Consider the following 17,219-nt stretch of genomic DNA (forward strand, 5'->3'; position numbering starts at 1 on the left):
TAGGTCCAAATATATATTAGGTCCTCAATCTAGGACTATTGGAATCACCTCCTAATTTTTCTCACCATATCTAATCTCTTGCTCCAGTCTTTCTTCTATCCTTTCCTGCAGCCAAAAATCTTTCTAAAATTAAATCCAATATTGTCCCTCCCCTAGAAATCTTAAGGAGAGCCCTGTTGTTTGAACATCCTTTATCATATAAGAAGGCATTTAATTTTTTTAATTTTTTTAAAAAGATTTTATTTATTTATTTGACAGACCAAGATCACAAGTAGGCAGAGAGCAGGCAGAGAGAGGGGGAAGCAGACTCCCTGCTGAGCAGAAAGCCCGATGCGGGGCTTGATTCCAGGACCCTGAGATCATGACCCAAGCCTAAGGCAGAGGCTTAACCCACTGAGCCACCCAGGCGCCCCAAGAAGGCATTTTAACATTATAATGATTAATACTAATTACTAACATGGTTAGCACTTCCTATGGATCAGGCATCATTCAAAATGCTTTATGTTTACTAACTTGTCCTACAAACAACCCTATTAGGCAGGCGTTACTGTAATTACGTACTTGACCCATAGTATATTCTCCAGAAATCCTGTCAAATGAGTGATCTCCTTTTTTTACAGATGGGGATACAAGGCTTGGGATGTTCGGGTGCCCCAGATTTCATCGCCAGCAGTAGTAAATTAGTTACACAGGGAGATCTGCCTCCAGGGCCTATGAATGTTATCCATTATACCTCAAGTCTCTTTAAAATTGGTCCCTAACCTATTTTTCTGGTCTCATCTCTGGATACTTCTAGTGTCCCTTTTCTATCCTAATGACTGCTCTATGAATTTGTGAAGCTAGAAGTTCATATTTGCCCATCCTTATTCAGGCTTTTGGCTCTGGAGTGCCTTTCTCTTCTCCCCTGTTGGTCAAAGGAGCTCTTCTCAGCCTTCAATATCCAACTTTCTTATGACCATCTCTGAGAAGTGCTCCTTCATCCTGAGGCTGAATTACTTTCTCCCCCAACACTTTATTCATGCCTCAAATTACAGACACTAACACTGTATTGTAATTCATTTATGTGTCTGCATTTCACCAGGTTGTATTCTCCTTCAGGGCAGAGACTGGGTTTCATTCATGTCTGTATCCCCAGCCTGGCATGTAATCAGGAGTCAATAAATATTTGTTAAGTGAATGAATAAATGGATGTCTTTGATTTGACTTTGCAAAAGATACAGGAAATATTTCTTTGAAAGGACATTTCTTACAATCACCTTGCTGTAGAAACTAAGGGCCTAAGATTAAATCTTAATTTAGCAAAGGCTCTTGGCAGGAAATTATTTCAATATCAACAAGGTATCTTGCTTTCTGACATTACTTAATACAAGGGTGGCAAGGAACAGTTACAAAGACAAATCTTAAGTGCACTTAAGTGGAGGAGGGCTGAACAAATAAATATGAATGGTTTGTTGATAGTCACAGTTGAGGGAATGAAACCTAGGGAACTTAAAAGCCAAAAACAAAAACAAACAAAAAAAAAACCCTCCAATATGTTATCTTTTACATTTTAGACCAAGCAGTTGAAATTAGAGAAAAAATTACTAGGCACCTGCGCTCCATTTGATTGTCCAAATGTCTTTTCAAAAACATCAAAGACATCAAGTCCCTTATTGTGGATTATGTGTCATCTCTTCTTTGTCTCTGTGAGATGTGGGTAACAGCAAGTTCAGTTTTGGAGACCGGTCATTTGGTAGGTTATTTGGGTCCTTGGGTCCTGAAAATTGTTAATTCCTGCCAACCTGTCTTGCTAACTACTAGCTTCTCGAGAGATACATCTGACTCATCGACAGATCCAGAAGTTGGGCCCACCTCTTCATTGTTATCCTGGTATAATACTTGACAATTATTCCAATATTATTTTCAGTAACTTGGTTAAGTATTTCCACCTTTTCCCTCCCCACCTTTCTGCGTAACCAAAAATATCAGTTGAAAAACTCTCAAAAGAACCTCTCTTAATTCCATTCCACAAATATGACCCAAAGCATCAATTCCATGGTGATAAAAAAGCTCAAGAAGAACTATTTACAGAGAGATTTCTTCTAGCTATTTGTCACTGCTTCTTTGGTAAACTTAACCTGCTCATCAGAAAGAGCCAGGATAATGAGATGAACACTTAGCTCTGCGGGCACAGGAACGTCACAGACAGGAGACTTCATGCTGACTCGATCGAACTGTTGAATTATAAGTAACCATGTTATAAAGACATTCGTGGACCAGAGAGACGCAAAATTCAGAGGTCGGGTGGGGGGGTGATTAGCAGTGCAAAGCCCAAGAGGATGGGGGTGCGGTGTGTGATCTGCAGCATAGGAGGGAAAAAATAGCCTTAATAGGTGGAAAGGAGGGGTGTTATTTTGGTGGCAGGAAGTTGGGGGAGTTCCTTTTAGCATTCTGTTTTAGCTAAAAGTAGGAGGTGAGGTCATTCTTGGAGGGGTGAGATGGGAGGGTCAGAGATTTGTGAAGGTTTGGAAAGACTGTTGTGGATAATGGGAAACATTTATTTAGCCTGGCAGCCGTGAGGGCCCCTTTGCAGGTGGAACCACAGAAAAGCAAGGCAACAGAGTGGTCAAGGTAAAGGGCCAAGAGCTAAAGGCTGGAGAAAGAAAAAATAAAGGCAGAAGGAACTCTGCCCAAAGGAAGAGAAAGGGGACAAGAGGTCCAAGAATCCAGGTGAAGAGCAGCTGAGGAAAGGGCAGGGTGGGGGGAAAGTTTGGTCAGAGTGGGGTGTCCAAAGTATAAATATTTTTTTTTTTTTTTAAAGATTTTATTTATATATTTGACAGAGGGAGAGAGATCACAAGTAGGCAGAGAGGCAGGCGGGGGGAGGGAGGGAAGCAGGCTCCCTGCCGAGCAGAGAGCCTGATGTGGGGCTCGATCCCAGGAGCCTGAGATCATGACCTGAGCTGAAGGCAAAGGCTTAATCCACTGAGCCACCCAGGCGCCCCCCAAAGTATAAATATTAAGTGTAAAAATTTTAAGTGTAAAAAATAGTATCAACTTGAAAAAAATTAAATATACTGCAATTGCAATTTTGTAATCCTGCATTTGAGTGTTGGATTTATTTGTATATAGTGGTTTTCAAACTTTTTTTTTCAAGTAGGCTCCACTCCCAATGTGGGGCTTGAATAATAATAATAATAATAATAATTGTAGAAGACTTCAAACAATACAGAAATGTAGAGAGCAAAAGAATTACATGAGAAAGTCTTTTTTTTTTTAAGATTTTATTTATTTATCAGAGAGAGAGGGCAAGAGAGCAAGCACAGGCAGACAGAATGGCAGGCAGAGGCAGAGGGAGAAGCAGGCTTCCTGCAGAGCAAGGAGCCCGATGTGGAACTCGATCCCAGGACACTGGGATCATGACCTGAGCCGAAGGCAGCTGCTTAACCAACTGAGCCACCCAGGCGTCCCAACATGAGAAAGTCTTAATGATATTCTATAGCAGACTTTTAAAAAAGATTTAATTAATTAATTAGTTAACCTATTTATTTAAAGAGAGGGGAGAGGGACAAGCAGACCTGCGCTGAGCACAGAGCCTGGTGCAGGGCTCAATCCTGTGACCCTGCGATCATGACCTGATCCGAAATCAACAGTGAGACCCTTAATGGACTGAGCCACCCAGTCTATAGTAGACTTTCAAATATGCATAATTTATGCATAATTGGGACTTGTGGCTGACTCAGTCTGTGGAACATGTGACTCTTGACCTCTGAGGTCTAAGTTCAAGCCCCATGTTGGCTGTAGATTACTTATTTTATTTTATTTATTTAATTGAGAGAGAGAGCATGAGCAAGGGGAGGGGTTGGGGAAAGGGCTAGGAGAGGGGCAGAAGGAGCAGGGAGAGGGAGGAGCAGACTCTCCGAAGAGCAGTGGCTCTATCCCAAGACCCTGGGATTATGAACTGAGACGCTTAACAAACTGAGCCACCCAGGCACCCCTGTAATCATGTTTAAATAATGATATATTGCCCTCTTCTTTTGAATATTCTTACATTGTATCCAATACACATTTTGTTGCTTTGGTTAGAATTTGAACACAATATTATAGAAAACTGGCTGCAACTTAGCAGATGCTAAACTCCTTTATTTAGAAAAAGCTCCTATGAAAACCAGAGGGAAAAAAGCAACAAGAGAAAAGTAGACAAAAGATGTGAATAGATAGTTCAGAGAAAAGGAAATACAAACTCTTGAACGTAAAAAAAAAAAATGTTCAACCTCACTTATAATGAGAAAAATGCTGTGGTGCCATTTTTCACCCGTTAAATTGGCAAATAACCAGAAGTTTCTTAACACCCTGTTGTTGAGAGGCTGTGGGAAAACAGGTGTTCTCATCCACTGCTTGTAGGAATGTAAATTGATTTAATCCCTATAGAGGACAATTTGCAGTATCTATCTAAATTACAAATGCATCTGCCCTTTGACCCAGCAATACTACTCCTAGGAATTAGCCCTGTGGATGTACTTGCACATGTGCTAATTGAACTATGTACAAGATTATTCATTATAGTATTGTTTGTAACAATAAAAAATTGGAAATAGTCCAAAGGTCTATCAATAAAGGACTAATTAAATAAATTGAAGTATATCCATGAAATGGATACTATGCTACCAAGAAAGAATGATGTCGTGATGATACAGAAAGATCTTCAAGATATATGTCCATCACTAACTGCAAAAACAAGGTGCAGAACAATATGTGTGGTATTCTGTCTTTTGGAAGAAAAAAAGGGTTGAAATAAGAATATATATTTTTATTTGTATATTCATAAAGAAATGTTATACTAATGCATAAAGAGGCATTACTTTCGGCAGTTTGGGTATGAACCAATGAGAGACAGGAGTAGGAAACTTTCCTTTTTTTTTTTTTTTTTAAGATTTTATTTATTTATTTGACAGAGAGAGAGAGAGCGAGAGAGGGAATACAAGCGCGGGAGAGGGAGAGGGAGTAGTGGCTTCCCACAGAGCAGGGAGCCCAATGTGGGGCTCAATCCCAGGACCCTGGGATCATGACCTCAGCTGAAGTGACGACTGAGCCACCCAGTCACCCCAGGAGTAGGAAACTTTCAAGTGAACCTGCTTATTTTTTTTTAACCCCTGAACCATGAGAATTCACTGTCTATTCAAGAAAAAGACTCAGGGGGTGCGCCATCAGGGTGGCTCAGTCATTAAGCATCTGCCTTGGGCTCAGGTCATGATCTCAGGGTCCTGGGATCAAGCCCCATATCGGGCTCCCTGCTCAGACGGAGGCCTGCTTCTCCCCTTCTCACTCCATCTGTTTGTAGTCTCTCTCTCGCTATCTTCTTTCTGGCAAATAAAATCTAAAAAAAAAAAAAAGAAGAAGAAGAAGATTACAACCTTATATTAAAAAGAAAAAATACAGAGAAAAATGTGTGAAAGCATTACATATTCAACATTTAAAAATTTAAATCAATTTTTAAATTGCCTATTATGAGCCCCTTTTAAATTGTGAGCAGGCCTGGGGAAGTAGCTGGACATATTGACAGGGTCTCACTGTCTCAGCTGCTGTGTCTGTGTGGCTTTCTGCTTTGCAGCCAGAAGACTGGATATGCTGAGTTCAAATATTGGCTGTGGCCTTGGGCAAGTTCCTTACTAACACATGGTTGTCATGAGGATTGAATGAGGGAGATAATGTATAGGTTTTAGGGCAAAGCCTGGCACGTGCTAAATAAAAATGCATGATTACATGTTTTCCGAGAGTGATAAGGTACCTGGCACCCACTTCCCTTCAGAGCACTTATGTTCTGTGGTAGCAGTTTGCAAGTCTGATCTCTTAAGACAGAGCCTCTGTCTTACTCAGCTCTGTCCCTGAAGTATGCAATGCATTGCCTTGTATGTTATAGACTGCAGTATGCATGTAATAAATGTGTGTGCCAGGGTGCCTGGGTGGCTCAGTTGGTTAAGCGACTGCCTTTGGCTCAAGTCATGATCCTGGCGTACCAGGATCAAGTCCTGCATCAAGCTCCCTGCTTGGCAGGGAGTCTGCTTCTCCCTTTGACCCTCCTTCTTCTCATGCTCTCTCTCTCTCTCAAATAAATAAATAAAATCTTTTTAAAAATTTGAATGAATGAATGAATGAATGTGTGCCTTCATTCAGCAAAGATCTATTGAGTACCTACTGTTTGAGCAGTGCTTGCTGCTGAGCACTGAAAAGACATGTGATACGGGGCGCCTGGTGGCTCAGTGGGTTAAAGCCTCTACCTTCGGCTCAGGTCATGATCCCAGGGTCCTGGAATCAAGCCCCGAATTAGGCTCTCTGCTCAGCCGGGAGCCTGCTTCCTCCTTCTCTCTCTGCCTGCTTCTCTGCCTATGCGTGATCTCTGTCTGTCAAATAAATAAATAAAATCTTAAAAAAAAAAAAAAAGACATGTGATCCTGTCAACAGTCTAGCAGCAGAAAGAGACATTAAACAGATACTTGATGGCAGTAGGGTGAGTGAGAAGTATAATGTCTCAAGTACAATGAGACCGTGCAGGGAGAAACTAATCTGGACGAGTCTCCCTTAGGAACCAGCTATTCAAGCGAGAACTGAAGATAAACTGAATTGTTTCAACTAAGATTTTGAAGAAAGTATTGGCAGGCAGAGGGACTGCTTCCCCAAAGAAAGGAGTTTTATGCTGTTGGGGAACCAAAAGTCCAGCTGACCCTTTAGGAATGAGTAAAGAAACATCTGCAGTGGCCCTGGAGGTAGACTTCATAAAACTTGTTAACAATTGTGTGCTCCATACTGAAAACGATCAGTTTCCACTGAAGGGTTTTAGGCTGGAGAAAGAATTGATTAGATGTGCATGTCTCAAAATCTTTGGCTGCTCTAGAAAGTTTAGGAAGCTTTTTTTTTTTTTTTTTAAGATTTTATTTAGAGGGTCGCCTGGGCTGCTCAGTGGTTAAGCATGTGCCTTAGGCTGGGGTCATGATCCCGGTGTGGTGGGATGGAGCCCTAGGTCAGTTTCCATGCTCAGTGGAGCTTCTCCCTCTGCTTCTCCCTCTGCCCCCACACCTCTTGGCAAGCGTGCGCTCTCTCTCTTTCTCTCTCTCTCAAATAAATAAATAAAATCATGACCTGAGGCAAAGGCGGACACTTAACTGACTGAGCTACCCAGGAGCCCCAGGAGGCTTTTATAATTGTTGAGGATAATGATGATGATAAAGTGTTAAATGAATGAATAGATGAACCCCAAGCGACAATTCATGACCGATTAATTCATATAGAATATGATACAAATTCACTTGTTTGCATGTTCTTTTGTATGTCGCTGAGACCATATCCTCTTTCCTTGAGATCTAGGAATTCATAGATCTCTTCAAGCTTCAGATTAATTAACCATTTTTACGGTGGTTACCTCTATAAATGGATCTTATTACCTGTTGATACAATTTTACTGCAGGGAGTAATCAAATCTTAAAACTCTTGGAAGACCTTTCCATCTGTCCATGCCCTGGTGGGTCCCATACTGCCTTCATTCCATCCCACGCCACCGGCCGCAATCCCTCCCTGCTACCGCTGCATCATTACTCTACCCAGAGAAGCTTCAAAGGACTTTACAAGAAAAATAAGTTAAGTGTGTGGTTCTGGCAGAGGAGCAAAAGCAAATGTGGAAAGTGAGGAATATCAAAGTAAAGCCAGTTTCTATCTTAATTAGTGTGATTTTTTTTACAGTAACTCTTTCACTGCCTTAAGCATCTAAAATCAATTTGAGTAACAGTTCAGAAAGCTGTATTCTTGGAACTGTAATGTCATTACAGAATTTCTATTCTAACAATAGCTGTCTATATACTTGCCTAAAGTTAATAGAATTAAAATGATGTAACGACAGATTCCATTTGTCTTAACAAAATAAAAAACTAAAGCACAGTGTAAGACTCTGGAATTACTTTTATTCTATTCTTCATTTTATAAAGAATTTGAACGTATTGCTGAAATAGGTACTACCTTAATAACATTCAGAATGTCTGTTTAGAAGGTTATGACTTCAGGGGGAAAATCTTTTTTTTTCTTCCTGTGACTTTCTAGAAAAGGGGAAAAGGCATTGTTTTATAATATAATTAGAGCCGCAGGTATCAAATGTGATACTTCAAGCTGTGTAAATCTGAATGAGTAAAAATTCTGAAGACAAAGATCAAGATTTTAAATGTCTTATTAAAACACATTTCTTCACCAGAGGGAGAGACTGTAAACACCATCTGAATATCAATCTCAAACACTGGAATCTCCTTTCAGAGTGACTTGATGAGGTTGATAAGCACTCTCTGTGACAAAATTATTCTTTGACTATGAGGGGTAGCTATTTGCTAATTATATAGAGGTTGATTTTTTTTTTTTTTTTTTTTTTGCTTTTAAACCAAAGGAAACTGTATTTTGATGAAGTGTCAAGTTTTACTACTATCTGTATAAAAGCCCATTTGTCATGGTTATAATTTATCAACCAGTAAAAGATGAGTAATGAGAGCAGTGTGTCTTTGGAATGCCTGAGAGTGCCTGGTACTATGGACTGTGTCCAGACTTTCTAATTGTCTATTCCCACCTGGTGACTGGTAAATAATAATAATAATAATAATAATAACAATAAAATGTATTGATTGCTCAACAAATGGTAGGCACTTTTTAATTAATTTATTTTTTAGTAATCTCTACACCAAATGTGGGGCTTGAACCCACAACCCCAAGATCAAGAGTTGCATGTTCTTCCAAATGAACCAGCCAGGTACCCCACAAGTTGCAGGCTCTTTGATATAAATCTTAGAAGCATTGGAGTGCTCGTTGACTCAGTCATTTACGTGCCTGTCTTCAGCTCAGGTCATGATTCCAGATCCCCGGGAGCAAGTCCTTGTACAACAGGGAGCCTGCTTTTTCCTCTGCCTACTGCTGTCCAGCTTATGCTCTCTCTCTGACAAATGAATAAATAAAATCTTAAAAAAAAAAAAACTATTACATGTATTTACCAATTCTCACAATGACCATATGAAGTAGGTCCTCTTGTTATCCTCATTTTGCAGATGAGGAGGCTGGGTCAACTTGTACAAAATCACAGAGCTAGAAGGTAGCAGAGCTAGGACACAAAATCAGACATCTGTCCCTAGAGTCTTTAATTACTATGCTGTTTCTTAATTGTGGGATGACTAAAACTGAGGTTTTCAAGCAGCAGACCATAGCCCATCACTTTAGTGTGTCTTTTAAAAATTAAATCAAATAGAATAGAACTGAAAATATGAGGGCATATTGCAAGAAATATAAGCAGTGTTTCATAGAACTACTGTCCTGTTTCAGTCATTTATGTGGAGACATGTGGATTGGGTTACAATGTAAAATATATATAATTTTTTTATTGTGGGTGGAAGTAAAAAATCTTTGCAAGTCCACTAACCTCAAGTATGGTTGATATTATTTTTTAAAATTATCGAATCAACAATATTGATTTGACTAGTCTCTTAAATTTTCTTTACAAAATAATTAAATAGTAAAAAATTTGAGAAAGAGCATTTAAATTTTATCTAACATTTAAAAACTTAACCAACTAGGGACGCCTGGGTGGCTCAGTTGGTTAAGCAGCTGCCTTCGGCTCAGGTCATGATCCCGGCGTCCTGGGATCAAGTCCCAAATCGGGCTCCTTGCTCGGCAGGGAGTCTGCTTCTCCCTCTGCCTCTGCCTGCCATTCTGGCTGCCTGTGTTCGCTCTCTCTCCCTCTCTCTCTCTCTGACAAATAAATAAAAAAATCTTTAAAAAAATAAAATAAAATAAAATAAACAAAAACTTAACCAACTAAAAGTAAAAAAGCAAAAAAAACAGCAAAAAAAATCATAGAAGTAGAGGTAGACAAAAACTTAATACCACAAAATTAATAATTGAGAGCTCATATGGTGAAGCATTTATCTTTTAGTTAAAACACAAATTTGAATATCATAGTTCAAACTGTTCCTGTCTTTGGTCCTTTCTGTGCTTTGTAATATTTTCAAGCAAGTAAAGTTGGAGTAATGCATTTTTAGGTTTAATTTTTCAACTAAAATAAGATAATTTCCCTTTTTGGAAAACTGGTTGTTAGGTTCAGATCTGTGACAACTGGGTTTTATAATGTACTTTTTTGTTTGATACTGTGTGGTAGATTGTTTCCATGTTTTAAAAATTATCTATGCTCCTTTCTCAATTTATCACCAAGAGTTATGCAAATGAAAGAATTTGCATGTGATACAAATTATTTTATGAATGAATCATGAAATATGAATTAGCATTTGTGACTTTGTTTCTTTTTTGTGTGTATGATTAGTTTTGATCTTGTTTGAAAATGTTTTTGACAGAATTTTGAACTTCAAAATTTTTAACTTTTGTCATCACTTCTTTGAGTGTGGAAATGATTAAGTAAAGGTTGAAGAATGAATCAAAGCTTTCATTATGTAGGCTAACTGTATTTATTTGTTAATTGTTAAGATTATTGCTGGTTTCCAACAGTGGGTTATTAATTAACTATAATGACCTCCTCTACCACCTCTGATACATGTCTTTTTGTTTTGGTTTGCCCAATAACTTAAGAAATCATAGTTTAATATTTTATGAGTTAAAAGAAGATTTCTAGAGGGAATCTGAAAAGTATACAGGACTTTTCTCTGTGGAAAGCACAGAACATCATTTCTGACATATCTAAGTGACAAGATATCTCCAAACAGATACAACATATAATAGCATACAATATACTTTTATATTGCTTTGGGCCAGGTATCTCTATCTAATAGGATTCTATGTGGCTGGTTGCACAGACTTTTCTCATGGTACAAATTGTGTAAAATGAGATCCTTTTAAGCATTTACTTTAAAATAAGAGTCTCCAGGGTCACCTGTCTGACTCAGATGGTACAACAAGCAACTCTTGATTTCAGGGTCATGAGTTTGAGTCCCACACTAGGGGTAGAGATTACTTTAAAAATAAATAAATAAAATTGGGGCGCCTGGGTGGCTCAGTGGGTTAAGCCTCTGCCTTCGGCTCGGGTCCTGATCTCACAGTCCTAGGATCGAGCCCCGCATGGGGCTCTCTGCTCAGCATGGAGCCTGTTTCCCCCTCTCTCTTTGGCTGCCTCTCTGCCTACTTGTGATATCTGTCAAATAAATAAATAAAATCTTTAAAAATAAATAAATAAAACTTTTAAAAATTTTTAAATAAATTAAGAGTCTCCTTCCTTTCAAGGAGTAATATGGAATTTTATACATAGATTTTATTTGTCTTTTTAGACAAGAACATCCCACAAGCTAGCCCACCTTCATGCCTAAGGTGACTACCTTGATAAACAGTTTTGAGTCTTTTCTAAATCTAAGTTGAGTTATTTCTTTGTTTGTTTGTTTGCTTTTTAAGAGAAAGGATTTAGGGCACCTGGGTGGCTCAGTGGGTTAAGCCTCTGCCTTCGGCTCGGTCATGGTCTCAGGGTCCTGGATTGAGCTCAGCGGGGAGGCTGCTTCCCCCCTCTCGCTGCCTGCCTCTCTGCCTACTTGTGATTTCTCTCTCTCTGTCAAATAAATAAATAAAACCTTTAAAAACAAAACAAAAAAAAAAAAAGGAGAAAGGATTTATCAGCTCAAACTGGATAGCTATAAAGGGTCATTCATTCATTCATCTATTAATTCAACAAATATTTATTGGACACTTCATAATAGGTGTAGACACCATAGGTAATTTAGTGGAATATGGAGACAGACACTGGAGTATTTCTGCTCTTCAAAAGTTTATCACTCAGTTGGGGAGGGAAGATGTATAGCCAACGCCAAGTTGTGACCATTCTATCTCCTTAACATTTCTTGAACCTTCCCATTTCCTGCCTTCCCTAGAGGGCGCTACATCAGTTCAGGCCATCACCAGCTCTTGGTTTTCTGCAACAATCACTCTAACATACCTCCTTGTCCCTGGTCTTCCTTACTTCAAATTTATTCTTTACTATGTTTTTCCTAAAATGCTAACTAATCTAATTATTCCCTTTGCTAAAACCCACTAATGATTCACTGTTGTCTTCAGGATAAAGTCCAAATTGTCAAACTCACTGGATCTGTTCTCGCTTCTCTTATCCCATTCCTAACTATTCGCCTTCTTCAGATAGGTTTCCAGCCATTCTTAATTCCTTTCAGGGGCCCTAATTCACAATGCTTCTCTTCCCTCATGTTGTTCTCCGTGCTTGGAATGTCATCTGTTGATATCCGTGCTCATCAACTCATTTATTCACTCAGAACATCTTTTATTAAGGGTGTCTACACATTCAGCCCTGTGCACCATCCTGGAATTTCCCATTGTAGTCAGGAGATGGATGTGTAAGCGGACCGTTATACTGCAATAGGCAAGACCCAGGGTGGACATAGGCACAGGAACTGTGGGAGTCATGCATGAACCCAAGTCCAGGCAATCAGTGAAGGCTCTGAAGGGAGAAAGGGAGTGAAGAACAGTCTGGATTGAGGAAGTAGCACACGTGAAGGCCCAGAGCTAAGAGCCTGTTATTCTGGGAAATGGCAATCAGCGTGGCCTGAGTGTACAGTGTACAGACATCAGAGAATGAATAGGACTGGAGGAAGCAGGGCCCAGTTGCCAAAGGCCTTGACTGTTGTGTTAGGAAGCTGGGGTTTCTTTTCTTGTGGGGTAATGGGTAGCCACAGAGGATTTTCTAAAATTGGAAGGGCACAGTCACATTCGTTTTTTTTAAATCAACAGTCCAGAAGCATTACTAGGAAAAGTGGCAGTTTGTCACAAATTGCTTAAATAACCAAACACAGTCTTGAATTGAAAAAGTTTATTTAAAAATTTTCAGGGATACCTTATGAAGCTGGAACAATTGACTAGCATACTCAAGAAGCTTAAATTGCATTTATACATGCTAGTTTCAATTTCTCATATTTTGGGGCACCTGGGTGGCTCAGTTATGAAGTGTCTGCCTTTAGCTCAGGTCATGATCTCAAGGTCCTGGGATCCAGCCCAGCATCGGTCTGCCTGCTCAGCAGGAAGCCTGCTTCTCCCTTTCCCTCTGCCCCTGCTCGTGTTCCCTCTCTTGCTATGTCTCTCTCTGTCAAACAAATAAATAAAATCTTAATAAATAAATAAACAATAAAATAATACATAACTGCACCTGTCTTTATCTGTTGTAATCTGTAAGAAGAAAGGATCAAATAGAAGTTAAGGGGTGTCATTGAGCCTGGAGGGTTCAGTTTGATCCTTTCACTAATGGTCAAGAGTTCTGTCTGCCTGGGGCACCTGTGTGGCTCAGTGAGTTAAGCTTCTGCCTTCGGCTCAGGTCATGATCTCAGAGCCCTGGGATTGAGCCCCTGCTTTCCCCTCCTTCTCTCTGCCTGCCTCTTTCCCTACTTGTGATCCCTTGTCTGTCAAATAAATATATAAAATCTTAAAAAAAAAAAAAAGTTCTGTCTGTCTGGTAGGAGCAAAACTGAGAAGGCTTTAGATCTCTGGATTCTAGACATTTTTCGCTGTCCCATTTGGCAGCTCTAAAATATTTAAAGTAGAAATATTTATAAAAATATTGTTTGAGCCTATGAAACTCACTTTTTTTTTTTTTTTTTTTTTTTTTTGGTACAGCTCAGACCTGTCTCTCTCCATTAGAGTTACTACACAGCTCTGTATCTCCTGTAGGAGCAGAATTTGGAATATAGATGTGAATTCATAAATGAAGGTGCTTTTGTTCCTCAAGTTAACCTTGTATGTTTTTCTATATGCCAGTTATTTCTACAAGTATAAGTTGTTTGGCTAAAGTCTTCAGCAACCAATGGAGTTAATGTTTTACGCAAGACCTTGGGGATTTCATGTTCACTGGGGCCAATAAAAGCAAATTCTCTCATGCCCTCCTACCAAGAACTTCATTATGACATTCTGACAGTTGCCTTCTCAGATCTGCACATGATTCTACTTTCTGGATTTCAGGACAGGCAGAGTTTGTCTTTGAAGCCCCATTTACTCTGTCCTCCCTCACTGGCTCTCATTTCTTCCCTTAGTCACCCTGACCTCATAAAAAAAACCCATGCTGGCAGGGGTGCCTGGGTGGCTCAGTTGGTTAAGGAACCGACTCTTGATTTCCGCTCAGGTTGTGATCTCTGCATAGTGAGATGGAGCCCCACATGAGGTTCCTTACTGGAGATGGAGTCTGCTTGGGATTCTCTCTTCCTCTCCCTCTGCCCCTCCCCCCACACATCTGTGTGCACTCTCTCTCTATCTCTCAAAACAAAACAACAACAAAAAAAAAACGCTGGCAGATCTCTCATACCCGCTAAAGCTTAAATGCCTGAAACCATTCTCCCCACCCCACACCATCGGTGAGAAAAGCTAAAAGGGAGGAATAACAGTCGCCTGGTCCCTAGTTCTGCATCTCTAGAAGCAGAGCCTGGCAGACGTTCTTCTGTCTGCCTGAGGGCAATAGGGCTGCTTTTGGGTCTTCGCTGGTGGAGAGGGAAGGGAAGCCCTGCTCTTTTCTTCTTCATCCCAGTCTTTGGAAGGGCAATTTTATCTCCTGCCTTGGGGGTTCAGCCAGAGGGTCCAGATGGCCTTGCCAAGTTCTTAACCGGAATAATAGGAGACTAGAAGCCCAAACAGGCTGCAGCCTACCTTCTCAATAAGGTAATAGTGAGAGATGAAGCTCTGATGGAAAAACGATAGGAACTGTGTGAACTTCCAGCTGCCCCTTGCTTGTCTTACTTCAAGTACCAGGTGTTGAGTTTTTTTTATCTCTCTAGCATCAAAGCTGATGCCACTATAAAACAAGACTGGACAAATTCTTCTGACACAACTGAGTGACAAACTCTACTGACTTACCTCCAGTCTTTTCTAACCAACTGAGCCACCCAGGCGTCCCACCTCCAGTCTTTTCTAACTGTAGCAGTGAAAGCAGGAACTCCTCAGAAAACTGAGGCTCTTTTGGACCACCCTTGACATTGAAAATGCTATAATAGGTGCAGGGCTTTGGGACTCTCCAAAACCTTTGAGTAATCTGTATGTAGCATGGATTTCTTGGTCTCCTGGTCCTCTCTCTTTCCAGTCAGAAAACTGAAACTCTTGCACAAACTAAGGAGATGTATATCCTGGTGTAGTAGGAAGAAGCTGAAACTATTTCTGCCCACGTCATTTATAAGACCCTCTTCTCCCTTCTCCATGGTTTCCCTGGGTTGAGTCTCTTGGTTTATCATAAAGATGATGCTTCTGCCTAGAAAACTACAAATTGCCCCCTGGGCATTAATTCTGGGATCATCGTTGTTTCCCATCCCATCGCCTCTGAAGGCCAACCCAACACCGTTTTCTGATTTTCTCAGTCTGGTGAGTCTGTGGGCTTGTTTCCTCAGTCTGTGAGTCTGGTGAGCCTGGTAACTCAGTCTCTTGGATAGTACATGGTTCCTGCCAACTACACACCCAGACTATGACTGCACACCCTCAACCACTCACCAGCCATAGCCATGTCCAGTTGTTGCTGAGTGATCCCTCCTCTTGGCCTCTTGTCCATTTTATTTGCTCACCTTGTGCTCTCTTTCCCTTCCCAAATTCCCTGAAAAACGCTTATTGAAGAATCTTCTTGTTACCGGATAAAGAGAGAAGTGCTGCTTGTCGTCATTTAAACACAATCTCAAAAGAAAAGGCTATGTAGTACATTAGTGACTAAATTATGTTCTGCAAAAAACATATAGTTGAATTATGAGGTGAAAATTTTTCTTCTTTTTTAAAGATTTATTTATGTATTTGAGAGAGAGAGAATGAGCAGGGGAAGGGGTGGAAGAAGAAGAGTGGATTCTCAAGCAGACTCCCTGCTGAGCACAGAGCCCTGACTAGAACTCTGAGGAAGGGCTCCTGCCCAGGACCCTGAGATCATGACCATAGCCAAAATCAGATGCTTAGCTGACTAAGGCACCCAGGTGCCCCTAGGCAAACTATTTCAATGTGTCCTTCGGTGTAATTTGACTTATGTAGGAAAGACTTAAGAAATATTTTACAGGGTCGTTAAGTGGTTGCCTTCAGCTCAGGTCATGATCATGGGATCGAGCCCCACATCAGGCTCCTTGCTCCGCTGAGAAGACTTCTTCTCCCTCTGCCACTCCCCTGCTTGTGTTCCCTCTCTTGCTATGTCTCTGTCAAATAAATAAGATCCTTAAAAAAATTTTTTCAAATACTTCAGCTTTCATGAATCTCAGCATAACTTAAACATTTAAAACATGAAAACAGGGGCATCTGGGTGGCTCAGTGGGTTAGGGCCTCTGCTTTCGGCTCAGGTCATGATCCTGGGATCCTGGGATTGAGCCTCGCATCGGGATCTCTGCTCAGCGGGGAGCCTGCTTTCTCCTCTCTTTCTGCCTGCCTCTCTGTCTCCTTGTGATCTCTGTCAAATAAATAAATAAAATCTTTAAAAAAAAAACATGAAAACACATTAAAATTCTTTTTTACAAAATGTGTTCAATAGGCTGGACCTCTACAGGCAAAGAAAAGTATCATTTTAGTTTAAATTTATACTGTCATACATTTTCTGTGTTCATAGCATTATGGACAACCCAAATTTCCCTGTATATAAGAACTTTAAAAAATAATTTTTTTAAAGATTTTATTTAATTATTTGAGAGAGAGTGAGAGAGCACAAGCAGGGGGAGCTGCAGAGGGAGAGGGAGAAGCAGGACTCCATCCCAGGACCCCAGGACTGTGACCTGAGCTGAAGGAAGATGCTCATTAACTCAGCCATCCACATGCCCCGGGTTTTTTTTAAATCTTGCTTTTTATTTTATCAAACATTCAAACATTTAGAAATTTGAGTTACCTCTGGCCTCATTTCTTATTTATGATTGTTTACATATATAAAGCATCTGGCAAATGTAGATACTGATAAATGGTAAATTTACCAGGCAATTTTCTTATAAATAATTATTATTATTTGATTTCCAGCAGATGAGTTTATCCAACTAGAAAAACAGTAAGTGCCCAAGATTCAGAGCCTTGTAAGGAAACCAGCTTGATACCTCCAAATGTTATCATGGAGATATTTTGTTGTTGATGGAAAACGCTGAGTGAGAAGAGAATTTTTATCAGATTTCTTCAATTCCATGAGCACCTTTTTCTTTCCAGTTTCTTTCCAGTTTCCTGTAAGTGTGAGGAAAGGTGGAGAGGAGGAATGAATGTATGCATGTACAAAGATTTTTTTATAGTTCTGTGCAATTGAACAACTGTGA

At 40.1% G+C, this 17,219-nt stretch overlaps 1 long non-coding RNA gene across 1 annotated transcript in view; it reads left to right on the forward strand.

The window, feature by feature from the left end:
• The window catches only part of LOC309872485, a 155,385-nt gene extending 147,524 nt beyond the window's left edge, over positions 1-7,861 (forward strand). The window contains exon 5 of the long non-coding RNA XR_014315894.1: positions 7,442-7,861. This is a non-coding gene — a long non-coding RNA (uncharacterized lncRNA). The remainder of the gene's footprint in view (positions 1-7,441) is intronic.
• The last annotated feature ends 9,358 nt before the right edge of the window (positions 7,862-17,219 follow it).

The sequence above is a fragment of the Mustela nivalis genome (genome assembly GCF_964662115.1).
Source record: "Mustela nivalis genome assembly, chromosome: 8".
In the NCBI taxonomy this organism is placed as follows: domain Eukaryota; kingdom Metazoa; phylum Chordata; class Mammalia; order Carnivora; family Mustelidae; genus Mustela; species Mustela nivalis.